This window comes from Peromyscus californicus, unplaced genomic scaffold (genome assembly GCF_007827085.1).
Source record: "Peromyscus californicus insignis strain IS unplaced genomic scaffold, ASM782708v3 Scaffold_9__1_contigs__length_137607984, whole genome shotgun sequence".
Taxonomy (NCBI): Eukaryota; Metazoa; Chordata; class Mammalia; order Rodentia; family Cricetidae; genus Peromyscus; species Peromyscus californicus.
The window spans coordinates 79571400-79597995 of NW_026294617.1; positions in this window are offsets into that span (position 1 = coordinate 79571400).

Sequence of the window (26596 nt, forward strand, 5' to 3'; positions counted from 1 at the left end):
CACATGGGGCTGGGAACCAGTGTCTCAGGAGCACTTCCTGTAGGCCGACCTGCTCTCAGCAGGGTCACTTATCTACTGGCCTCCTAGGCACTGTGGCACAGAGGCTTAGACCTGCAATCCTCTCAGGAGGCTAGAAAACATCTTACTTTCTTTTAGAATTAAGGGGGAATAAAGGAACACCCCTTAATACAACGAATGCATAGCTTTTGTCAACAGGCAGTACAGTCACAAGAGACAACTTTTTATATTTTTGTCTCTGTTTTTATGGAAGAAGAGGCAAGGAAAGCAAACGGGCCCCTTGAAGGTGGTAGCACAGCCCCGACTCCATGTGGCTTCCCACTCTTGGCGAAGATGGAAGCTTTGGAATGGCCCTTTTGTTTATGCTTAAAGAACTCGGAAAATTGTGTCATCTGCCTTGTCCTGTCTCACTGGACGCTACGACAAGAGGAGCCCCGAGGGTGCTCAGGTTGATCGAACTGAAGATAAGTTTCAGTTAAGAGGTTCTAACTCCAAACATGGAAGACAAAAAGAGAATGTAGACAGCCTGCTCTCTGTCCCAATCAAGCTTTTATTTCAAAGGACTATTTAAAGTACCTGGATATGAGAAACACAAAGCTCTGTTTTTAAACCTTAGGGACATGAGAAAAAGCTTGAAATGAAACCCTTCCTCCCCAAAGCATTAGCTATCTATCCTGCGGCTGCTGAAGGGCGGGCTGTGCAGGGAGGAGAGCTCTATTTATGCCTTGTCCCAGGGTCACGGATGGCACAAAACGCTATGCTCCCTGGGCTTCCTACAAGTTGCAAGCTGTAAGCATTTTCCCAGTGAATCAGGCTAAGATGCACAAACGCAGCCTCAAAGCGAGAGGGCTCCGAAGGGCCTCGCATACTCAGCTGGGTGGATGTGTGGTGGTGGGTCAGGATGGACGGAGCAGACTGGGGAGGTAAAAAGATGTTGCTAAGCAACCAGCTCCAGGGCCTTTGTAAATGTGGGTGTGTTTGGTTTGAAGCAGCAGCTGGCAGGCATCATCTTCCCCTGTCCCTCTCCCCTTTATCCTTTGCCCAGAATGAAGACCTGAACTATAGTTCTCTGCCGGATCCTGGGAGGACAATAGGAACCTGGTTAGGGCATGGAAAGACAGCTCCAGGACAGCATAGATCAGTTGGAAACCCGATCTTTACATTCTAACTAAGATCGTGGGCAAGTTTATTTAATCCCTTTGACACTCCAGTTTCTTGGATGTAAAATTGAGGACATAAATCTTTTATAGGAATGTTGTGAAGAGTTGAGAAAATGTATGCAGAGGACCCCTTCTGGTACCGGGAACCCAGAAGAGTCTCAGAGGCAGAGTGGGAAGAGCGTGGGCCCAGGCTCCAGATTGCCTGTGTCCTCATAACGGCTCTGCCACTTAGCTGCGGGACCGCAGATGCAGCGCTCACACTTTCAGGGGCTTTGTGGCTTTTTCATCTAGGAATGGGTGTGTGTGTGTTATTTATTTACCTGTATTTACCTGTTGGGGCTGCTTTGAAGATTCAATGCAATATAATGCAGCATGAAGAGCAAGCACTCCGTGGATCCAACAGCTATCTGCAACCCTACATATAGTGTGTCTGCAGAACAGGGGAGTGTTCTAGAAGAGCTGGCTTGCATGAACTTCTAAGGACCTTCCGGCTTAACAGCAGACTGAGATTTGGTACTATGGGAAGTGAACAGATATGTTAGAATCTGGATTCTTTTTTTTTTTTTTTTTTTTTTTTTTTTTTAGTTTTTCGAGACAGGGTTTCTCTGTGTAGCTTTGCGCCTTTTCCTGGAACTCACTTGGTAGCCCAGGCTGGCCTCGAACTCACAGAGATCCGCCTGGCTCTGCCTCCCGAGTGCTGGATTCGTCGCTATAAGCAACCATTTTATTAAAGGGGTATACCAAGGGTGACTAATTAGTGCCAATAGTATGGCTTCTGGGCTTGCTTAAAACTTTAGCAAGCTGGAGCTGCAGTTTCTGCATGGGGCTCAGCAGCCTCCTCCTAAGCTTATATTTGTCATTGGCAAGATTCATTTCCTTGTGGTTGTAGAGTTGAGGTCTCCATTTCCTTACAGGCTGTCAGATAGTTTGGAGTTACTGGTACTCTCAGCTCTAAGAGGAGCCACACCGTTTACCACGTGGCTCCTTCTGACGTCAAGGCAGCAATGGTACATGGTCCTCCTGCTCTGAACCCCATGCTTCTTCTTTACCAGCCAGAGGAAACTCTCCAAAAAGAGTCTAGGTAGTTAGGACAGGTCTATGACCTTTCTTAAAGTCAACTTATCTGGAACCTTAATGACATGGACAAAATCTTCTCACAGAATTCCCAGCATTCTTTCTGGAATGAGTAGAGGAGGGTGGAATGAACAACAAGGCTAAGACTCTTGGAGGTGAGACAGTCTGCAGACCCCCCTTTTTCACATCCTCATGCTAATCTATTCATGCTGCTAGAAGAAAATACCTCGGGGAGAGGAACTGGTAAACAGCTGATTGTCACTCCTCATGGCTCTGGAGGCTGAGAATTCTGAGATCCTCGTGGCAGCGTTCGGTGTGGAAGGCCTCACTCTGCCTTAGAGATCAGGCAGAGCCCTCATCAAAGTTGCCTCCCAAAGGCCCCACATCCTAGTCCTGTCACAGTGAGGATTTGGTTCCAACATCTGAATCTGGGAAGGGTACGAATAATCAGCTCCCCGTCTCCCCCAGATCCTAATCCTAACCCTTGGGTTCTGTGACCCAAACACCTCTGTTTCCAGATTCCAGCAGAGTTCCTGGTAAATATTTCTCCTATTAAGTCATGCTTGAATATGTTCGTAAAGAGAATTCAAAAACGGGCTGGAGAGATGGCTCAGAGGTTAAGAGCACTGACTATTCTTCCACAGGTCCTGATTTCAATTCCCAGCAACCACATGGTGGCTCACAACCATCTGTAATGAAATCTGGTGCCCTCTGTGGCCTGCAGGTATACATGCAGGCAGAACACTGCATACATAAGTAAATGAATAAATCTAAAAAAAAAAAAAAAAAACATCATTTCTTCTCCTTTCTTTTTGGATACAATGACCAGGACTGATCCAAAGAGAGTTGTTATTAGCAGAGCACAGGATAACGTGGGAGCTAAGCAGTACAGATGAGCATGGAGGAACCGTCCGATCACAGCAGGAATCCACACTTTACAGGCAGGGCATTGCTCATCAGTTGCAATCTCTGTGTATTTTTCACAAGGGTAGAACATTTTTTTTCGTGACCTTGTTGGCAGACACAGCAGCTGACTCTGTGAGTTTGTGGGTCCTTTAGGGTATTCCTCAGTTAATCCATCAGTGTGGCCGCCTGTCTCTCCTCGTTTGGGGCTCTGGCAGGACTTTATGCCACTTCCCACTCATTTGCAGGAGGGAAAGTGGACACATTTTTCTTTGTCCTTGTCCAATTAGTTCATTAAGAAATGTTGGATGAGGTGGGGCCAAATTCACAGCCCTGAGGTGTGTAACTTCTTTAAAGTTGACAATTAATCAGCACTCTTTGGTAAAGGATGGCTTCACCTGTGAGGAGTCAGCCTCAATATTATGTCTCCAAGCTTGTTATGAAAGACTTAGTGAAATGTTTGGCTGAACCTGAGCAAGGCAGTGCAAAGCCATTCAGTCGTTCTCCAGGGTAGGAAATGCAAACCTTTTGTAAACAGGTCTTTACAAACGTCAGGAAAATTCTCAGCTATTTGAAGATCTGGGATCCTTTAATCTTCAGATTTATTGATCACCTTCTAATATTTTCTCAGTAATCAACAATCTTAACTGACTCTCCCGTTGACCCTGAACTGGCAAGTACTTCCACTTCTTTGTCTGTGGTTGAAGGTAATTTCCACACAAAGGAGGAAATAGATGTCCTGACTGGTGCTGGACGGTAGGGCAGAAGGGAAAGACAGGGTCCATGTGGAAGGACTGTCGCTGGGGTGCCTGGTGCTTCTGACCCATCAGTTGCTTACACTTGGAGTTTCCCCAGCTTTCCTGGACTCATTACACTCTGGGTGAACTAGAGTTCCCTGCTGACAGGAAAAGATTGAGGGCCTCTATTTATTGGTGTTGCTAGTGAGCTCCTAAGGTTTCCTCTGATAGGAGATCAGAGGCCTCCTCACTCTGCACCCCTTGAATTCCTTAACCTGTGATGATATGAGAACAGATCTATACTTCACAGGTTCTTAGGTCTGTGAACTTAAAAAGGAAGAGAAAGAGTGAGCGAAAATTCTACCCTTGGTGTCCTCAAGCTGAGGACAATGCTCCCTGTCTTCCAGTATTCTCTTCAAACACCACAGCCAGTTTGTGTGACCAGTAGACCATAACAGAAGTCTCTGTAGATGCTGGGGAGATGGTTCAGTGGGAAATGTGTTTGTTACCAAACATGTGGATCTGAGTTCAGATCCCCAGCACCCATGTGAAAAGCCAGGCACAAGCGATGTGTTTGTAACCCCGCTGTTGAGACAGACCCCCGCAGATCCTAGAGCTCAGTGGGTAGCCGGTCTAGCTGAACTGGTGAGCTCCAGGTTCAGTGAGAGACCCTGTCTCAAAAATGAAGGTGGAGTACAATTGAGGAACACAAACGACATTGATTTCTGGCACACACACACATACTTCCACCCCACCCACATGTTCACACACACCCCAGAAAGAAGCCATGATGTACCATTTCAAAGATGAGGATATAAATGTCATTGTGGGTCTGTCTTGGTTGTTGATTGACTATTGACTCTCAACAGTCACCGCTAGGAGAAGGAAGCTGGCCTACAAGCATTCTATCGAGAGGCCCATGTGGTGAGGAATCAAGGTCAATGAGAAGCTTTGACAACAGTCATAGTGGCGTTTTGGACCAGACAGACCCTCTCATCCTGGGCAAGCCTTCAGGTGGTTACAGTCCCAAATGATATTTTTACCCAAACCTCAGGAGAGACCCCAACCACAGGACCTAGCCACATCATCCAAGGGTCCCCAATTCTTAAAGGATCCATGAGGCAACAATGGTGGATGTTTTGAGCTGGTAAGTTTTGATGTGATTTGCTCTGCTGCACTAAATAACTTCCTTAATGGGAGATGATGACTAAAGACTGGATTTCTGTATGAGAAGTGGGTAAGAGCTAAGTTTCCAGACAACAGTGGAGACTGGGGTACTTCTAAGATCAGAGCACTGCAGGAGGATGGTCTTCCTAAAACCCATACAGGGATCTAATAAAGAGTTCACATTCTGGCCTCCTGCTCACTCCCCAGAGGCAACGGCTGATGCCACATTGGGTTTGATTTCAGCTCTTTTCTTCAGCAATTATAGGCACACAGGCACAATTACAAGTCCTGATTTATGTATGTACTGTTTGGCAAATTTTATTTTGCTATTTCACAATATATCATAGCTTCTTTCCCATGCCAACAGACGTGGCTCCAGGGTAATTGTTCTAAAAAGTACACTGCATCCCAGTGTGGGGCTCTATAATCCACTTCAGAATTGCTTCATGTGCATCTATCAGAACGTCGTACTGATTAGCGTGTTTATTTGTCGTTGCACATGACGCCATCTTAGGGGACACCTACAGACACCTCTGTGGGATAAACTTCTAGATGTGAAGCTGGTAAAAAGGTGTTTATACAGAAGTTTTGGTAGCCGGTGCTCAGTTGCCCTTTACCAATGTTGACTTACTTCTTTTTCCACTGGCTTTCTTACATCCTAACACATCAGTAATATTCTGGGCTTTTTTTTTTCTTTCAATTTGATGGGAGATAAAAATGCAACTTGTCTCCATTTGCATATTCATGATTTCTGTTAAGAAATCCTCACCATTTGAACTATTCTCCCACACATAAGAAGCCTTCCTTTTGGATGTTTTAAAAAGTTTTCTTGATAATGGTTTTGAGTAATCTATGGTGCATCTGGAAATGGGTTTTGGGTTTATACTGTTTGGAGTTGTTGAGTTTTTAGAATCTGTGGCTTCATATCTTTTGTCAAATTTGAGACACTTTTAGTCACTACTGTTCAGGTATCATTTATTCTCTTACCCGCTTCCTTCCTTTCCTGAGACCCCAGTGACATGTTAGAGACACTGGCACCATCCCTCTGACCCCTCAGGATCTCTTTCTCCATCCTTTCCTCTCTCGTATTTACATGGACAACTTTTATTGGTCTATTCAGGGGGTTGTATGATTTCAGTTCTATTTTTGGTCCCAAAATTCACATTTGGATCTTCTTTATAGTTTCTATTTCTCTGTTGAGGCAGTCAGCCTTTCTACTCATTTCAAAATATTCTCCCTTCTTGGAATATTGTATAAAAGCTTTAATGTCTTTATCATAAATTTCAGAATTTGTAGCTCCTTTGCATTCCCGGGTTGGCTTGTGTGAGTTGAGACATGATGGTCACACACACACACTGAGGGATGAAGACAAAACAAAGTATCCCTCACAAACGCCTACATCTTTGAAATACCGTATTTCTTTCTATTGGGCTGTGGTGGCACATGCACACACGCAGGGGTCGGAGAACCATCGTGGCCTTGGTTCTTTCCTTCCTCTTTATTAAGGTGCAGGGGCTCGCACTCAGGTCATCAGGCTTTCAAAGCAAGCACGTTACCTGCTCAACAGTCTTGAACTGAGGTTGCAGATGCAATTAGGGTTGTTTATGTGCTGGTTTTAAGTTACACTGTATTTATTTACACACATTTTCTCTCTCTCTCTCTCTCTGTGCTGTGTGTGTGTGTGTGTGTGTGTGTGTGTGTGTGTGTGTGCGCACGTGGGCACCCATGTGGGCCACAACACATATGTGGAGGTCAGAGGACAATTTGTGGAAGTCAGTTCTCTCCTTGCACCGCGTGGATCCCAGTGACTGAAGTCAGGTTGACAGGCTCCATGGCAAGCACCTTTACCCACAGAGCCATCTTGCCAACACGCCACCAGCATTTCTAAATCGGAGTGAGTTCCTTGGCTGTGGGTAGAAAGGGATGTGACACTGTAAGGGGCAGAGGAATATTGCATTGCTGGTTTTGAATATGGAAGAGGGGGGTTCCTGAAGAGAGAATTGTGGGGTATCCCTAGAAGCCAAACGGATTCTCCTGAGAGCCTCCAGCGGGAGCCAGCTCCACCAGCACACAGCCTTTGGCTGGTAAAGCTGCTTTTGGATGTTTGACCTATAGATTCCAAAAACAAGGTAAGCTGTAGCCTGGCACAGTGGCATTCGCCTATAACGCTAGCACCTCAGTGGCGGAGGGCATTTGAGTCAGGAGTTGCAGACCAGCCTGGGCAGTGCAGCAACCCCCCACTCTAAAAAGATAAAAGAGTGTCTTTTAAACCCAAGCTTGTCCCACGATCTGAATCATTTTGGATTGTGTTTTTCCTCAACATTTGACTATTGTGGTGAGGCGCTGGCTTCGGGCTGCATCTTCTGGGTTGGTGTTTTGGTTGTAAGCAGTAATCACTCTGCACAGATCTGGAAATTCTGCCAGCCTTCTGCTTCCATACACTGGCACTTCACCATCGGACTTGCTCCCTGTCTTTGCAGCTCTTTGGACCGTTCTGGTGTGTGTGCAGTCTGGGACCTGGGAGGGGTTCTGTTTCTCCTAAGTCCCGTTCTCACAGGCTCCAGAGTGCTGAGATCGCATCTCCCAAGCAGGACTGGGTTGAGATGGAGAGGTGGGGGACATTCCCCTTTCTGTATTCCTCCTAGCCTTGTGTGCTTCTCAGCTGCTCCTCCTTCCTACCCTGTGGGAAGGGAATGTGTTTACCTTCTGTACCACATGCTTGTGAATGTGGCCACACCACTCATCTCCATCAGAGAAGGAATGTTCCTGCCATGGCTAGGGGGTGACTCAAGGTTGCCATATGAAATAGTGGAGAAAAGAGAGAGAGGGGGGAAGAGAGGTAGAGAGAGAGAGAGAGAGAGAGAAAGAGAGAGAGAGAGAGAGAGAGAGAGAGAGAGAGAGAGAGAGAAAGAGAGAAAGAGAGAAAGAGAGAAAGAGAGAGAAAGAGAGAGAGAGAGAGAGAGAGAGAGAGAGAGAGAGAGAGAGAGAGAGAGAGAGAGAGAAGGAAGGAAGGAAGGAAGGAAGGAAAAAAAGAAAGAAAGAAGGAAACCCATTATGGTCTGGAGATACAATTCAGTTAATAAAGTGTAGCCTATTGTGCATAAAGCCCCAGGTTCCATCCCCAGCACAACATAAAACTAGACATGACAATGTGTGCACTCTGGAGATGGAGGAAAAGACCAGAAGTTCAAGTTCATCCTCAGCTACATATTGAGTTCAAGGCCTGCCTAGTCTACACGAGACACTGTCTCAACAAACACGAACACACTAAAAACATATTCTGGACTACCCCCTCCACTGTCCTGGTATATACTGTGTTCTTAGTGAGAACTGGGGGGCTCTCTATCCACACCTGATCCTCATTTTCAAATTTATAGTTGGAGATAGGAATGGGGGACAAATAAACAGGACACTTGTGACTAGTCGAGCAACATCGAGAACTCTGGTCTTCTTCTACAACCCACCCGCCACCACTCATTTTGGCGGTCCCCACATGTGTTCTGGTGGGATTCTGTCACTTCCCTCATGGAAGAGAGAAGTCAGATGCATTTTCTCTGGTATCTGGAACTGGTAGCTCAGGCTCTCCCCTGGGCAGCTGCTGACTGATGATTTCCTGTTCGGGTTTGTCTCTCCAGGGCTGCCTGGCCCACCTTGTTCCTGGATGCCTTGAGCAGGAAAAGGCCACAGCCCAGCATACATCAATCATGCTGGAGCAGTGCCCTTCGTGAGAGTCATGTGCTCACCCTTGCCTACTGTGGGACCTTTATTGGAAGAGCAGCATAAAGGTCAAACCCTGTCAAAATGTCCCTGCATAAAGACATGAAGAGAGGCCATTTATGGCAGTGTTTTGGAACAGCAAAAGGACCCTGCTCTTCCCTGCAAGAGAGAACCATGGCAGCCCTTAACATCCAAGCAGGTACCCTACCGTAAATTCTTGCCATGCTGCCTTAGGTTGAAATGTTTCTCCTTTTTGGGGAACACATGAGAACCTTTAGATGGTGTGGCTAGGAGAACGGCCTTTTCTCAGGCACGAGGTCCTCTTGCTCATGGAATATATGTGCCCAGCTTTGAGAAGGCTTCTTAGATAAGGCTTCTTATTGCCACCCAGGCAATCCCTGCTTGAGTTCAAAGCTCACTGCGCCTACGCTGAGGGAGACTCCCCGTCTTCCTCTGGATGCATTTCATTTCTTCTTCCCCATTGCTCCCTGCAGTGGTTCAGTCCTCCACCGCCAGTGCTCCACTCTCTTTGCTTTCAACCTCTTTGCTTGGGATGGTTCTGTGGTGAGAAAATCTCTCCAAACTCCTGTTAGCAAGAGCGATACTTTGTTAACTAAGAGCCACTGATCCCCATCGGACAGGAAAAGGTGGGGTCAGGATATGCTGGGGGTGGTGATCATGCCGCAGAATCCTTCCTCCCCCCAGTCGTCACGTGGTCGGGGCCTGGACATCATGGTCCTTATGAATCAGCTGTCGATTCTGAAATGGGGCAGACCTTCTGCATTTCCCAGATACTTGTAGGAGAGCCTGATGCTGCCTGGAAAGCCGGCTCTGAGATGGAGATTAGCAGGCACACAAGTGATGGGAAGAGCTTGTGAGAATCAGTGAGATGTTACAGCAGTGGATATTGGAGACAAGGAAGCTTGGCCAAGGTGCGGTCTCTGCAGGGACATTATTCTAGAGTTGCCTAGAGTCTAGGTGAGGGAGGCCAGGCATCTGTCAAACCAGCTCTAACAGTCACTGGCCACAAGCTGCCCAGCAAGGTTATAGGACCTTGAGCAGGTGATACCTGGAGCCAACATGCCTCCTGTCCAAGGCGACAATGGAGACTCTCTGGCCCTGGAGGAACAACTGTTGTGTACCACTGTGAAGGCACCCATGGAGATCCCTGTCGAGCTGCTCTCCGGTAGATGTACCAGCTTGCAGCCCTCCTCTTCACCTTCCTGCTCAGAAGGGACCCTCGTAGCCCCTTCCCACTGTCTTGGCCTGGCTGTCAACTATTGTCGACTTGAGATTCTCAATGCACCACGAAGAAGGGTTTCAAGGCTAGGATTTCAGGATAGACTAGGTTCCAGCTATATTCCCTCAGAGATTCCTGCCGCATCAGAGACTCCAGTGCCAAGAGAAAAACCCCATCCAAGCTCGAGGCTAGAACTGAAGTCTGGAAAGAGAAGGTTGTCTTTCTTTCAGGGGACAAAGGCTTTGACACTCATTTATGGGTACTGCATTAAAAGGGAAAAAAACCTTAAGGAACAGAAAAGCTGAGTTATAAAGGAGTAAAACCAGGAAGCACCTAGGACAAGCTGTTTAATAATCTAAACATGTTGTGTAGTCAGAACTTTAAGCTCTGCTAAATTCGGTTTTCACTCCAGAAGGCCTTCACACTTTAGTAAAAACAACGGCTCATTAGACTGGGTTCACATGCTTGAAGACTGCTGGGGAAGGGACTGGAGATACTGGGAAATGAGGAGAAAGGAGCCAGGAATTCCTGAGACTTGGGATCTGTTGCCGTTTTCCCATTGAAATGTTCTAGACTCCTGGGCTGGGGTTGTTGCGTGATGGGAGAACACTTGCCTAGCTTGTAAAAAATTCATACAGCAGTGGCCGTGTTACCCAAGAAAAGCTTCAGGAAGAAGCAGCCAGTGGGGGTGTGAGACAGTGGCCTGGATGTTCCCTGGGCGATGTCACCATGGAACTGTGGGGCTGCAGCACAACCATCACTGCTTCTGGACATCACACTCCTGGCCCACGCTGAATGGTGGCTGGCGCTCAGGGAACAGACATCCCTGTGTGAGGTAGAGCCTTGCACCTGCAGCATTGGGAAGCCCAGTGCTCAGGCATGTGAACTGAGGCTTCCGAAGGGTACGGGGCGTGGAGAAAAGCTGTGACAGCACTGACCTCAGGCTGGGGCTGGAGTGTTGGACAAAAGCAAGCATAGGAATGTAAGGCCACAGGTGTACCACAATGGGGCAGAGATCTGGGAGGATGCACCGTGCTTCTGCTGGACTGAGGCATATGCCAAATATGATCAGGGACAGAGGAGTAAATGCCCAGGCATCTAATGCACAAGATGAAGAAAGTACAGGGAACAAAGACACCAAATGCAGTTAGTTGTGCTGTTCACTCGAGGGGCCCGGAGAACCAAGGGCATTGACGATTGCCGTAATGTTTCCTCCAGCTCCACAACAAGCCAGAATTTTCCATATGGTCTGTGTTCAGATATAAGATTGAAAATGGTATCAGACGTCCCTAGGAAGGACTGTGTGGAACTGCATGGGGCGACCTGCACAGGGCATTTGTCAGGGACAAGGATAGAATCTCTAGTTAGTGGAAAAATACAGACCCCCATAAGACAGGGAACTAGATCATCTTACAGTCAGGTTGCCTAGCAACAGGACATTGAGGCAGAGCCCTTGACCCTTTCACCCTGTAAACATCCTATACAAACATCCTGATAGCTTGCCCCACCTTATGCAGATGACAGCTTCTTGCTCCCCCCACCCTGCAGAAACTATATAAACCCTCTTGGAGAAAAATAAAGTTGCACCTTGATCAGAATCTAGACTTGGTGTATTTCCTTGTATCTCCTGTCTCTATCATTCCGTCCTTAGGGTGGTCGAGAACCCGTTGTAGCCCTGCAGGCGGGGCAGCATTTTATACGGCTGGCTGGCTGGAGTCACCTCACATAGATTCTGAAGAGATGTCTCTGCACGTAGTCAACCTCCTCGACCCTGTGCTAGAAGGTTCTGATAGCTTCATGCACTGGACAGAGACCTGTCCTGATAAAAGTCCCCAGAAACTGCACAGCACCAACCAAGTGATGCATTCCACCCAATGGGAAGAACCCTATCCCAGAGGATGAACTAGGCCAAGCCCCTGACTCACCGCAGGAATGTAGATGTTGTGTGGCAGTTTCCTCTGAGATGGAACTGTCTGCCTCCAAGGGGAGTTTGTTAAGATGTGGGATGTCCTAAGGGGAAGTGAAACATTTCATCCTGCAGGGAAAGCTCCCCAAGTTCAGGGAATGAACAACTTCATAACTTTAGGAAGTCCTGAAACTGACCAGATACACTGGGTCCCTCCTTCCCCAAACACATGTAAGTTGAAGGGACTGCTGAGAGACACTCTCAGACACTCTCTCAGCTGTGCTGGCCAGAAGAAGACTTCCAACCAAGCTGCCAGAAAAGAAAAAAAAAAAGAAAAAGAAAAAAAGTAACACATAGGAGAGTGGCTCAGAAAGGGCATTCTCCAACCTGCTGAGCCGCCCGCAGGCTATGCAGTGTGCTCCAGGTTCCAGCTGTTGTGAGCCGTCACTCATGCTGGGGTGGGCTTTGGCGATGCAGCTGTCTTGGAGTAGTTTCTGCTCCTGTAAGTGACCCTCCCCCATGCTACTGTAAGAAACCCGTCACCCATACTCCTCTAAGTAACCCCTCAGCCACACTCCTCTAAGTAACCCCTCCCCCATACTCCTGTAAGTGACCCCTCACCCATGTTCCTGTAAAGAACCCCACTAAAACTCATTAGCTCACCAAGTTGTACTTGGGTAGTGTCCTTACTTTAGTCTGTTATCAATTCCCTTCCCTAGGGTAAGTAGACAGTTTATTCGTGTTTCTCAAGAAATAATGTCATATAATAGTGTACAGTCGAGGAGAGACATTCTGACCAAAAAGGAGAGTGTGTAGGGCTGAGAGAAATACAGATACGTTAGTTCTGTGACAAATACCTCTCCTGTAGGAAGGCCTTATATTACCCCCACTCTCTCCATCCCTGGATGGCTTCAGGCTACTTTCTGGTCTGTTGGTGCCTACAGGGAAGGGGAAAGGTATGAAATGTACCAGGAAGCTACTGGCTACTACATGCTAATACATTTAGGTGGTCATAATATTCTACTGGACTGCATGTGTTTGCAGTATCCTAATGCCTCCCTTCTACCTGTCATCCATCTATCAGAATTGCTTTCACTGTTATGATGGCCGATTGTGGGCATGCCTGTGGGGGCGTTTTCTTGATTGCTAATAGATATGGGAGGGCCCAGCGCCCGCTGTGGGTGGCACCATCTTTAGGTAGATGGGCCTGAACTGTGCAAGAAAGCTATCGGAGGGAAGCCAGGCTGTAGGGGAGTAAGCCTGTAAGCAGCAGTCTTCTGTTGGGTTTCTGCTTCAGGAGCTGGCCCTGAGCTCCTGCCTTGGCTTCTGGGCACTATGGACTATAAACAGTAAGTTAAAGTAAACCCTCTCCTTCCCGAGTTGCTTTAGTTGTGGTGTTTATCCCAGCAACAGAAGGCAAACTAGAATATGCATATGAATCATTTTCAACTCATATGTATGTGTATACACACACACACACACACACACACACACACACACACACACACACACACACTTGTGATTTGCTGAATTGCTCAGAATCCTATAGCAGGAAGGCCAGGGCTCAGGGCCACCAGATGTAGGCTACTCGTTATCTGCAGCGGTCTGAACAAAGCATACAAGAACAGTCTGGTGTATGAAAGATCCTGGCTGTCTAGTTTCTCACGGGAAAGCCAGAGAGTAATGGTGTGCTTTACTCAGGGCTAGGGACTTTTTAAAGTCCTATTTCTGATAGAGAAATCTATCTTTTTCATGGTTCTTATCCTTCTGTGCACATGTAAATCTCCAAGGAATCCTAGAAAATGCCCCTGCCTGTGATCCCAGCCAGCACCAATCTCCTGAGACTCTCTGCAAGTACAGGTGGCCTTGGACTTCTGAGTCTCTTAGCAATTCTCTTATCCACAAAGCTGAAATCCAGCAAGTTCACCATACTGCCTCCCTCGCACCCGGGACAAGCCCTCGGCTCTGGCCTTCTGCTCGCTGTCTCTGGCTTTGCAGGAATAACCTAACCCTCCTTGATGTCACAAAAGCCACAACAGAGACCTTTGAAAACTTGGGGAGACTCATATGGCAAATGCATGCAGGACACAGGCCAGGCAGGCTTCAGTGGTGGCCACACCCAAAGGATTCTGATGCTCCTATTAAAGCGCAGCATGAGTGGAACAGCGGGGCTGAGAGCCGTTAACTTACCGCTTTGTGATTGTTTTCCGAGATCCCAGCCAAGGGGTCGGGAGCTGTAGATGTGGGGCTCACTGTGTTCCTGCAGACTGCCTGCTTTAAGATGGGGAGAAAATCTCTCTCCTCACCTGAACCACCTTTTCCTTATTTGTAATGTGTGTGTTTGCATGTGTGTGTGTGTGTGCATGTGTGTATGCATGTGTGTATGCATGTGTGTGTATGTGTGTGTGCATGTGTGTGTGCATGTGTATGTGTGCATGTGTATGTGTGTGAGCATTGTGTGCATGTGTGTGTGCATGTGTGTTCATGTGTGTGTATGCATGTGTGTATGTGTGTGCAAGTGTGTGCGTGTGTGTGTGTGTGTGTGTGTGTGTGTGCTTGTATGAAAATTGCATTTCTTTAGTTACTCTGTGGTTGTGATGCTGCTCCTGTCTCCAAACCACCAAGAAGGTGGCTGTGCCATTTAATCAGGGTTTATTTTACATATATTTTTATCTCTTTATAAAAGAAAAAGCTATGAACCCAGAAAAGTTTATTTCTCTCCTAAAACTATTAAATTAAACTAAAATGTTAAATCTCTCCTAAAAATAAAAAAAAAAAAGTCCCCCTCCTCTCTCCCCATTTCAAGCAAAGCGAGGCAATTTAGAGAGTCTAATGCTATGCTTGGATGTTAATTACAGGTTCCTTGGTGACATTCGTGACCTTGACTTTTAGTCACTCTGAAGTGTTGAGTGTGGAACCTTAAGTGGGTTGTTGATACAATATGCTTCGAAACAGGGCAGGCCTCTCTCTTTCCCAAAGCAGAACACATTAATTTGTTTTTGGTGTGAGGACTGAGGATGCATTCATTCTGCAGAAGATTAATTTAGACCAGTGGTATAATTGGACCACGCCGGCATTATTTCTGCTTGCTGACAGTGAATGCGAGAGGACGTCCCCAAGCAGGGCTCAGCCAAGCTCTTGTTGGTTTGAGGTTTATATAATGAAAGTTCAAGAGACCATCCAGTAGCCCAGTCCTGGGATTGGAGCCTACTGGTTTTACCTAAACAATCACTTCAGCCTTGGCCTAGAGGCCTCCTCAGGCACCAGGACAAGTACTGGCCAAGTTATTGGCCATCCTGGTCGCCTCTGAGCGAGCTTCTTTTATCAAGCCTATGTGTGTGTGTGGGGGGGGGGGCAGAGCACACAGAGCACACACTCAGTGGTGTTGGTCAACTTAGTGTATTCAACTGAGTTGGAGGTGTGAGGAGGCCCGGGGGCTGTCCTGGAGGAGACCTGGGAAGTGGCAGGAGATGCCGAGCTCTGAAGGGCACTAGGCCTGCCCGCTACTCATGTTGCCTGGGAGGCTGGATTTTTCTCCCCCAAGTCCCTGTGTAGATTTTCTGTGAGAAAATGTCATACAGCAGCAAATAAGGTAAAGAAGGTTTCCAACCTCAGGGGTGTTGACCCTTGTCTCATCCAAACTGTAAGAACTGAACCAGCGCCTGTCCGTTCCCAAGGATAGCTGCTCTGTCCCACTTGGACAGTGGTGGTAGAAGGCGACGTAAGGAAGGGCCCCCTGGCTCATGTGGTGGTTAATGTACATCTTTAAACCCGGCACTTAGGGGGCAGAGGCAGGGGAATCTCTGCGAATTCAAGGCCAGCCTGGTCTACATATCAAGTTCTAGGCCAGGGCAACACACATAGTGAGACCCTGCCTCGAAAACAAACAAACAAACCAAAACAAAATCTCTAAAAGAAAGAAAGGAAGTCCATCCTTTCTCCATGGCCCTGGGCTTCTAATCATGCTGTTGACTGGCAGGTGGATGACCACACCCACCCAGATAACTTTAGGAGCCTAAACCACAAGCGCGGAAGAGCCCAGAGTCACTTGAGCTCCCACACCACCTTCTCCCTCTTCGGAGAGCAGGGGCCAGAGATTGCCTTTGAGCCACTTCTCTCTTTTTCATGGAACGCTGCCTCGAGAAGTCGTTTCTTTAGGTTTAAAGTTAAAGCCTCAACATTCCAAGTGATAATTAAAACAGGGACAAATTCATCTAGAAAGTTCCCGGACTCAGCCGGTGAGAATAGCATGTTCCAGTCCCAGGTGCTTAGGACCCTGGATTCCATGGCTGCAGGCAGGCCCAGGTGTTTCCCAGCGGCTGCACACGCCGCTTCCGACCGGGGGAGGACTTTTTGCTCTGTTGTGTTCTGTGTCAGCAGTCAGGCAGCCTTAGATATGCTCCCTGCTTCTTGGCCGTCCCCTCCAGTAAGTCATAAAGATCTGCCACGAGATGAGATTTCCATCCGTACACTGTGTTTCCATTCCATCTGATTGAACATTTCCTGGGCTTGCCAAACCTGGGACAAGCCTGTCAGTGGCCCAGAAGTCGCCTTTTCTGAACCTCCAGCCCTGACCTCAGTGAAATCGGGGTGGGGGCTATTTCTCCCACGTGGAAAGTCCTAGCGTTTCTTCTTCCTGAGAAAACCCTCTGAAGGTAATCAAGGCCCTGAAATAGGTGCCTTGCCTTTTACAAAATATGTTTTCTGGATGGATAAGACACGATCATCAGTATGGACACATGCTAAAAAAAGTCATCTTTTCATGGAGGAGAAAAGGAAAATAGAAATTGCCTTCTAATTTACCTGCAGTTCAGATCTTTGCAAACACTGAATCTCCAGACCATTTTCCCAACGGGGAAACCCTGAGATGGTCTCCGATGTGACTTTCCTCCATCCCTGTGGACTAACTCCCACACTGTTCCTCTTTTGTCCTGTTCCACATAGAGATGTGCAGGCTCTCTTTATGTTTCTGTACTCCATCATCCCAGCCTCCTCTGGGCCATGCCTTTGAACTTTGAGCTGTTCCCCAGTGGGCCAGATTATTCAGAAGCCTGTGGGCCGGAAAGGTGAGGGCTCAGGGCTGCCTGGTGCAGGTCCCTGCCTGCCTGTGGAGGGTTGGCTGAGCCCCAGATGGTAGGTCTGGCAGTATGAAATAAGATCCACGTTGGTGTCTTGTTTATCTGAAGGAAGAGAATGGTGGGCTGCATTTATTTTTATGATGACTCACGGGTCAGCATCTTCCTCTCCGTGGAAGATTTCTGAGTTATGGCAAATCCAACCATCTCACTCATGAAAAAAAACTGCTTGGAGAAGAAACTCTTCCTCCACTTCCTTCTCCAGAGACAGTTGAGGGATGAGGAGAGCAGTACTGGGGTGGTGTTCATTCCCTAGCCTTATCAGTCAGGACATTTGCTGGCAACACCCGGTGGCCTGTTGGCGCTGTATGCTCACACTGCTCCTGTCAGTCAAGCGCTGGGCTGGATAGGTAGCTGTTGCTTTCACTGGCCAAGGCTGGCCCTGACGATCACAGACTCCAGAATTGGCTTGTGTGTAGATGCTATGGGAAGAGGAAGCAGAGGCCGGGCCCACTGCAGCTCCACTGGAGAGTCTTCTTAAATGTTGTTCTCCAGAGTTCTGTCTTCAGGGCTTCCCTCACTTCATCCCTCCCTGAGATGCTTCACCCAGTCCTGTGAGTACAACTGGTGTTACATACACCTCTGTGCTAAGGTCTGCTAGATTTATGTTGCCAAATTTCTCCAGTTCATTAGAGTCATCTATCTAACTACCCCTTGATGTCCCTTTGTGGACAGGTCATAGAGACCCCAAGTATAGCAGATTTATATTGTAACTCATCGTCTTTCCCAACGGCTTGTGGCTCTGAGACACTTCTGTGGGTTGCATATTATCACATCCGCATAAGCTTGGGCATCAGCCTAGAGCCCTCCTTCTCCCCGTGTCCTTACTGCCCGTTACTGACCTGCTTTAAAATCTCCAGTGGCTTCCCATCTCTTTCAAAACAGCACTGAAACCCTCAGTTGTCACACCCAGGCCCTTCTTATGCAGCCCCTGCATGTGTACCTGTCACTCACATCCACTTTAGGCAAGTGCAATGTTTCTGGAGGCTTTCTGAGCCAGCCATGTGTTTTGGGCACTCGGCCATTACACACTAGTTTATTATTGTTGTTGTTTTAAATTTTATTTTTTGTGTGCGGATGCTGCCTGCATTCTTGTCTGTGTACCGCGTGCAGAAGGTCAGAAGAGGGCATCAGATCCCCTGGAGCTAGAGCTATCGATTGTTTTGAGATGCTGTGTGGGTGCTGGGAATTGAACTCGGGTCCTCTGGAAGAGCAGCCAGTGCTATTAACCACTGAGCCATCTGTTTTTTGTTCCGGGAGCATGCTCTGCTTCCTTCCTCTCCACTGCTTTCCCATTGCTTCCAGACTGTTCTGATGTCATTTCTTCCTGCTCACAACAACGCACCCTGAGGGCAGCTATCAAATCTCTGTTAGGGACTTCACACTTTGCTACACTGTCTTCTCATCTTTGTTTCCTAATCTGCTCAAGCATCCTGTAAAGCGACTGACTCGTGCTATCCCAGTAAACCTAGCAGCTTGTTAACGTGGGATGTCCAGGCCTATGCCCTGGCCCATCAAACCAGAATCCCGGTGGATGGGTGGGTCCAGCAGTCTGTGTTTTGATGGTTTCTCCAAGTGATTCTGGAATACAGGAAGTCTGAGGAGCCCTCTACTACAGAGCTTGGAGAGACTGCACAGGTTGTGACTAAGGGCAGAGCTGGAGGCCTCGGCCCAGAAGAAAGCCCATCCTCTCGAGTGCTTGGAAACCAGCTCAGTGTCTCCCGGAGACAGTAAGATACTGTCCTAAGGTGGACAGTGGCTGGAAAATTGACCTTGGAAGGTCGTGTGGACACAGACACATGCATAGCTATGCTTTAGGGAAAGCTCCTGGAAGCCCACAGCCACACACCCAGTAGGATTTTGTTTGGCAAACAACAGAGTCTCTTTAAAGCAGGATTCTTTCTCTCTCTTTTAATTTTTGTTTTATTTATTCATTTATTTAATTTTGGCCTTTTTTTTTTTTTTTTTTTTTTGAGATAGGGTTTTTCTGTGTAGCTTTGGAGCCTGTTCTAGAACTCACAGAGATCAGCCTGCCTCTGCTTCCCAAGTGCTGGGATTAAAGGTGTGCACCACCACTGCCCAGCTAAAGCAGGGTTCTCAACCTGTGGGTTACAACCATAGCATTAGGAAGGTTGAGAATTACTGCTTTAAAGGGTCATGGGGCCAAGGGGAATAAGACTGTGGGAGATTGTCCCAAGTGTGTATTTTTATGTCATCCCTCAGATTTTTCTCCTGAGCCAGCAAGTGTCTAAACTCCCTAACTTTCAATTAGAGAAATGTCTCACTAGAACTTGGGGTGGTGGCTCCCCAGTGCTTAGCCAGCACTTAGCTTTCTGTAGCGGTTTCCTCAAATTTAGTCTTTTAATTTCAAAGACACCCGTGTTTCTCTCAAGGCGAAGTTCCCGGTCAGTGAGGACCATTGCAAGAGCAGCAATCCTTGGTTGCAGAAGATGACTCAGTCTGGGCCATTGAGGCGGCTCAGTGGGGACCGCTACTTGCTGCCAAGCCTGGTGACCTGAGTTTGATCCCTGAGACCTACGTGGTGGAAGGAGAGGGCTGACCCCCCCACAAGTTGTCCTCTGAACGCCACATGCCTTGCACGGTGACAAGTGTGCCCTTTCCATGTACGCGCGCGCGCGCACACACACACACACACACACACACACACACACACACACAAATAGATAAATACATAAATAAGAAATATAATTCCCTTTCAGAAGGTAGCTTCTTTTACCAGGCTGGTGGCAGACTTTGGCGATAGAACCCTTCCCTGGTGTACAGGAATGCCCTGGGTTTTATCCCTACAGCACCATGGTGGGTGAGGGGGGTGATGACTTCCTATTGGTCAACACAGAGCAGTGACTCTGGTCATGACCAAGAAGTGAGTGACAGGAATGTAGCAGGAATCTTAGAGAGCCTTATTAATAAAATCAAACCTGAGGCCAGGTATTGGGGTGAACGCTGGAAGATCGGAGAAGCAGAACAAACCACAGCCACCTCACCTTGCCAATCCCTCTGCTGATCCTGTTTCCTCAGACTGGAAGCCTCTGAGTCCTCATATCCAAATAGATCTCAACTGAACTGTGCTACTCAAAAGCCTAAAAGCTTAACCAGCCAAAAGCTTCTAGTTCCTGGTTTCACGCCTTATATACCTTTCCGCTTTCTGCCATCACTCCCTGGGATTAAAGGCATGAGTCACCATGCCTGGCTGTTTCCAACGTGGCCTTGAACTCACAGAGATTCCAGAGGGATTTCTGCCTCTGGAATGTTAGGATTAAAGGTGTGAGTGCCACCATTTTCTAGCCTTTGTATCTAGTGGCTGTTCTGTCTCTGACTTCAGATAAGTTTATTAGGGTGCACAATATATTGGGGAACACAATACGACCACACAGGAAGGTGCTACAGAATGTCTGAGGAGCGTTAACTAAACCACTGCTATGGAAAATACTATCAACGACTGCCCAGCACCGTGTTTCAGACAAGGACACTGAAATATATAGACTGCTAGTTTTTCTCAAGTTCTGTTCTGGAGATATTAGCAGCTGTTTGCACAGCATTTGGAATGAAGTATGAGCGACCTCCCCTACCCCCACCACACACACACCTCTAACAGTTAGATTTGAGCAGAAAGTTGGTGTTTCCTTCGATCCAAATGTAAGCCACAAGTCACTGTAGTAATAGCAGTACTGGTATCTCTGGCTATGGTAAACACTGCCGATCACTTCCTGTCACATTCCAGCTAATAATATCCGGAGTTATTCCCCATACTCATCACTATGTCAATATTTTGGTACTTAGGAAACCTGCCTCTAGACTGCATTGCTTAATGCACTCATGAAGCAGAAGGATTATGTCAGCACCAGTTCTAAATATTCAGAGACATTTTGACATTGTTTCAACAGTATTTTAATAAAATTTCCCCCTATAGTCTTATATATTTTATTTATACCTTAAAAACTTTATACTAAGATATTGTCCATAGGCTCTGCCAGTTGCTAAAGGGATCCATGACATAAAAAAACAAAACCAGAAACAAATGCCCGAGGATGGCCAGGCTAGGTAGAATTCAGACCCAGCTGCCCTGGTGCTAATACCCATTTTATTCATGCCAACACCTGCCAACTTGGTCTGTTTTGGCCCAAGGCTAGCAGCAATTTGATGAGCACTCTGTCGGGACTCAGAGCTGTAGCCAGCCAGGGCTCCAGCCATTAGGCAAGTGGGAATGAGTCTATGCTGGTTTTAATTCCAACTCTGGCTTAGTCTCTCAACTGAATCCAAATGCTTTGGACATTTGAAATAAATCTCTGAGTCTTTTTTTTTTTTTTCTCCTATTAGCTCTGATAGGGGAAACTTCAAAGTCATTATCTGAATTTCTAATATTTATTTCATGCCAATAATACTAGTTCCCATCCAAGCACCTGAAGAGAAGCTGGGTAAATATTTCTGGGGCAGTTGCGCTGTACAGTGAGCTAGGCGATGGGGAGGCTGGAGGGGAGAGACTGAGGTTCTGATTTAGGCGGACACAATCTTAACAGTGTAAGAATGTAGGCAGAGCCTATATTTGGGTAATGTGCTGAGGAGAAACCGGAGAGCAGATGGGAATTAGTCGGGGGATGGACTCCTTCTGATATCATGGGATGGGGAAGCCTGAGGAAGAGAAGAAACTGCTGAGACGATCAAAGGAAAGTAGGGCATGTGGGTTTGAGGGGATGGGAGAGAGCTGTGGCCCTTGTACTAAAAGATCTGGAAGAATGGTGGTCCAGTAGGGAGACGTCATGTTGCTGGAGGAAGTAGGGGGAGATTTGTTAGGAAATGCCAAGCACAGAGATAGTACCCAGGGGACTAATGAGGCTTTCTTCCAGGGGCCAATGTAATGAGGGATAGGTTTGAATGAAATCTTCTGGCAAGGTGTGTAGGTCAACTGTTTGTCCTTGGTAATTAAGCTAATTGTAAGCTAATGAGCTCTCCTCCCTCTTCCCTCCCTCCTTCCTTCCTTCTCCTTTTTAAGTTTACATATGGGAGATGGTAAAACTTAATAGTAAGAGTCTTTGGAAAGAGACCATCAGAGTTGGAATCTCATTCAACACCGCCTTTTCCCAGATGCGTGACAGAGAAAATTTCTCTGCACCTTGTTCCCATCTGTAAACCAGGAGTACAAAAACCTGTCTCCCAGGCTTGAAAGAAGTAAATGAAATGATGACTACAGGTGCTCAGTGCAGGGGTATGTAGTACTTAACACAATACTTGTAGCACTCAGTGCAATGTCTGCAACATTCAATATAGAGCCTATGGTACCTAATCCAGAACCTGCAGCACTCAGTTCAGGGCCTACAGCACTTAGCCCAGGGCCTGTAGTATTCATTACAGTGCTTAGCACTCAGTACGATGCCTGCAGCACTCAGCTCAGGCCTATAGTGCACAGCACAGTGTGGTAACTATTATTTATTCATGTGTTTATTATTCATTATTCAGCCGTTATTTATTCATGATATTCTATATCATGCTTGTATTTCTCAAACCCCCATATCAAGACCCCTAAGTAATATTTCTTTGAGCTTTACTGGATCTGTAGCTTCTTTGCACCTCCAGTATTTTGTTGAATCCACTTTACAGAGAAGGCAAGCAGAACATAGCGAAGTTGAATAACAAATGGAGATCATTCTTAACCGCAGGGAATAGCCAAGGCTGTAGGTGAAATTTGCGGACTGCTTCTTTATTCCACTACTGGGACATTAGCATCAAGGGACAATTAGGTAAGTTAAGAACAGTCTGTTCCCTAGGTCCTTAGCAGATTAGCCTTTATCTGCTGTTCTACCACATAAAATAGTTTATGAGTTTGCCTTGCAGTGGTGAAATGTCAGGCTTTGAGTACCGAGGTGACTCAGGGATGCAGACCGATTTCATTTGCTGAAGTCCGTGGAGCCCCTTGGGTTTGACAAATTGTTGTCTTTCGCAAGCAGATTTTTCCAGATTTGGGTGTTGGAGAGGAATCTTCAGGACTGAGCAGACCAGAGTCAACTCTGAGTGCAAGATTGGGTGAAATTCTTAACCATTAGGAGCCTCAGTACATATGGGGTGCCAACCCTAAGCCCTTAGGTCTGGGCAGAGGTCATAAAAGAGAAGGTACATGTGTGTAGACTATTCACAGAGCGTGGATTCTCTTTTTTTGCCTTGTTCTTTTCTGCCTCTCAGTTAGCTGGAGACGAAAGGCATGGCACAGCATAGGCAGAGAGGGAACTCGGAAAGTATTTGATCGAAGTGTTAAATGCAAGTTGGTGTTCCGACTGTGGGGTGTGATCATGCATGACACATGCCTGTGATCCCAGCACTTAGGAGGCTGAGGCACAGCCTGGTGAGTTAGTGGCCAACCTGTGCTACATAGTGTGACTCTGGGACTGACAGCAGCCTCCCTGACGAATGTGTAAATTGACCCAAACCGAGTCTACGTCACTTACACATTTAAAATGTGCCCAGTATATGTTTGTGTCAGTGAGGTTTCTCTCTCTCTGTGAGCGTGTGTGTGTGTGTGTGTGTGTGTGTGTGTGTGTGTGTGTGTGTGCACATGCATGTGTAAGGGAATATCTAACAATAGCTAACTTCCAGACTTACATCCAAGGACCAGGAGACTGTAGACACACATGAGCCTGCATTTCAGAGGGAGCTCCAATTTCACTGGAGCAGAAAGGCCCTGGCTGGGTGGCCATGGCGACAAGGCTACTGTTGATCAATATTTAAATAGAGGCTCCTGAGCAGGTACAGGCACAGAGAGGGGCACATGTTCGGGGAGGATCGTCTGCATCCATTTCCTGGGGCTTAGTTGCAAACGTCTGTTAGAGACCAGGTCAGTGCACACGAGCCAGTGGTAGCCAAATGATGTGAACCCAAATGTCTTGCCTGTGCTCCACAGACTTGGAGCTAGGCAGCAGTCACCATTAAATGGTCAGGCAGGGTGTTTCACTGCGCACAGAGACTGGTTAGAGGGGCCAGGACACTGTTCACTTTACTTTCAGGGGCCGGCTACTGCCAACTGCTGTTCCTTTAGTATTTCAAGTGAATTCCAGCTCTCGCCCTTTCTTTGTGTGACTGAACTACTGTTCCTGTCATCATGGGCAACTGGGGCTTTTGGCAGACACCCGTAAGTAACTGGTGATAACCAGACTGCCCATCTTCCCACCCTGGACAGTCTTTTCTAAGTAACAACCTCTGTGGTGACAGGGGCATCTGAAGACCTGGATCCTCTTCTTATTTCTCCCTCTAGTCAAGTAAGACTAATAGAAGAGCAATTGAACCTTCCTTTCTGCTTCTAAACCTGTTAAAGGGAAATTATTATCCCTGTTCCATGTACAAGTAAAAATTGGGTAGAGATAAAAAAAGGACAGCTTAGGTGAGGTAGTTAAAAAAACAAAGGAGGGCCATAGAATGAAGTGGGCAGGCCGACTGTGACAGCAGAGCTCTTTGCTGTGGGTGCCACTCATGCAGAATTCAGGAGCATCCAGAGGGGGCATAATAAAGTTCACCTTTGCCCTGTGGCAGAAAGGGATTTATTAAATAATTGAACACCATGAAATAATAGATGAGGGATATGTTTAACCTACTTATGAGAATGATCCGGCTTCACACACTTAAGAGCAGTCATTTACAAATTAAAAATTCATGAGTCCCTCCTGTGCTCTCTCCAGCAAGCCCTGGAACACTCAGCTTAGCCACACTCAGCTGTGCAAATGAGAAGCAAAAACTGAACTGATGCCCAGCAAATCCTACCCCACATTTTCAGCCTGGGTATCAAGTATGGCTCCGTGGTACAGCACTCACCTGGCATGCGCAAGGCCCTGGGTTCAATCCCCAGTGCCTTGAAACAAAGCAAGGTTTAGACATAGACACGGTGAGACCACTCCAACTCAGGAAGACATCTGGATTCTCATTCTATTAGACAATCAAAATCTTCACCAAAATATAGTATCTGCCGTCAGTCCAGGCTGCACTGTATGTCAGCTTGGAGAAGGACTAATGTTTGCTCTCAGTCTCACCCAGTAAGCAGCCTGGGGTGACCTATGAAAATCATTCACGACTCTTGATGTGGAAAACCCTGCAAACCCATGTAAGTCAAGAGGTTCAAATGTTTGTATTCACTTTAAGAATGTTCGTGAAACTGCTCAGGTCATCCAGAGTTTTCATATCCCCAAAGCCACATCTGAAAGATGTCACTTCAAAGATGCAATGTGGGGCTGGCTGTGGTGGCATGTACCTTTAATCCCAGCATGTTGGACGCAGAGATAGGTGGATCACATGAGTTTGAGGCTAGCCTGGTCTACCTTGCTTGACTCAATGGTGGTATAATGGTGGGGTTGGAAAGTGTGCCCAGGCAGGACACAGGATTGGTGGCCTAGGAAGAGTGCTGAGCTTTTACTGCACAGGCTTAAAAACAAGAGTTGTACTGAACTTAAGTATCTAGGTGTTAGTTCTCTGGCCTTCTACATATCACCAAGGTGCCCAAACATGTCACCATTTTTAACAAAGATCATGGTCAGATTAGCCCATACATGAGATCTCCTGACATACGGAGAGAGCCCTCACTGGATATGGTAGTTCGAATAGAAATGGCTCTCGTAGGCTCATGTATTTGAATGCTTGGTCATTAGGGAGTGACACTTCTTGATAGGGATTAGGAGGTGTGGCTTTGTTGGAGGAAGTGTGTCACTGGCGGTGGGCTTTGGGGTTTCAAATGTTCAAGGCAGGCCCAGTCTCTTTCCTTCCTGCTGCCTGCAGATCTGGATGTAGAACTCTCAGACACCCTCCAGCACCGTGTTTGCCGCATGCTACTGGGTTTCCCGTCACGCTGACGATGGACTCACCCTCTGAAACTGTAAGCCAGCCCTGATTAAACGCTTTCTTTTATAAGAGGTGCCGTGGTCATGGTGTCTCTTCACAGCAATAGAACAGTGACTCAGACACTAGGAAAGAACAAATGGTGCCTAAGCCAGAGCTTGCACAGTAGGGAAAAAATAGCCTGCCTAAAGGAAAGACAATTCAATATTTTTTTTCACATGGTAGATCTGAATTTCTTCTTGAAATATGTTTTGGTGTGTGTGTGTGTGTGTGTGTGTGTGTGTGTGTGTGTGTAAGCACACACATGTGTGTGAGTACAAATGCCACAAAGGGTAGAAGAGGCATCAGGTCTCCTAGAACTGGAGTTCCAGGTAGTTGCAACCATCCATATAGGTGCTGGGAACCAGATGCAGGACCTCAGCAAGAGCAGTACATTGCTCTTAACCACCAAGTCATCTCTCCAACCCTGGAACTTTTTTTTCTTTTATTGATGATTCTGTTATTGTGTTTTTCAGTGTCTCATCATGTTATTGGCCAAGTCATATTCATTTTTATAGTTATATTAAAACTTGAAAATCTTTTATTGTTTCTATTGTGAGTTGCCATGCTTGTTCTGTGGGGAATTCACACCATACAAACAGGAATTCCCATAAATTCTGCTGCTCCTAACACTCATTGCTAATAACCACAGGGCTGGGACCGGAGCTGGG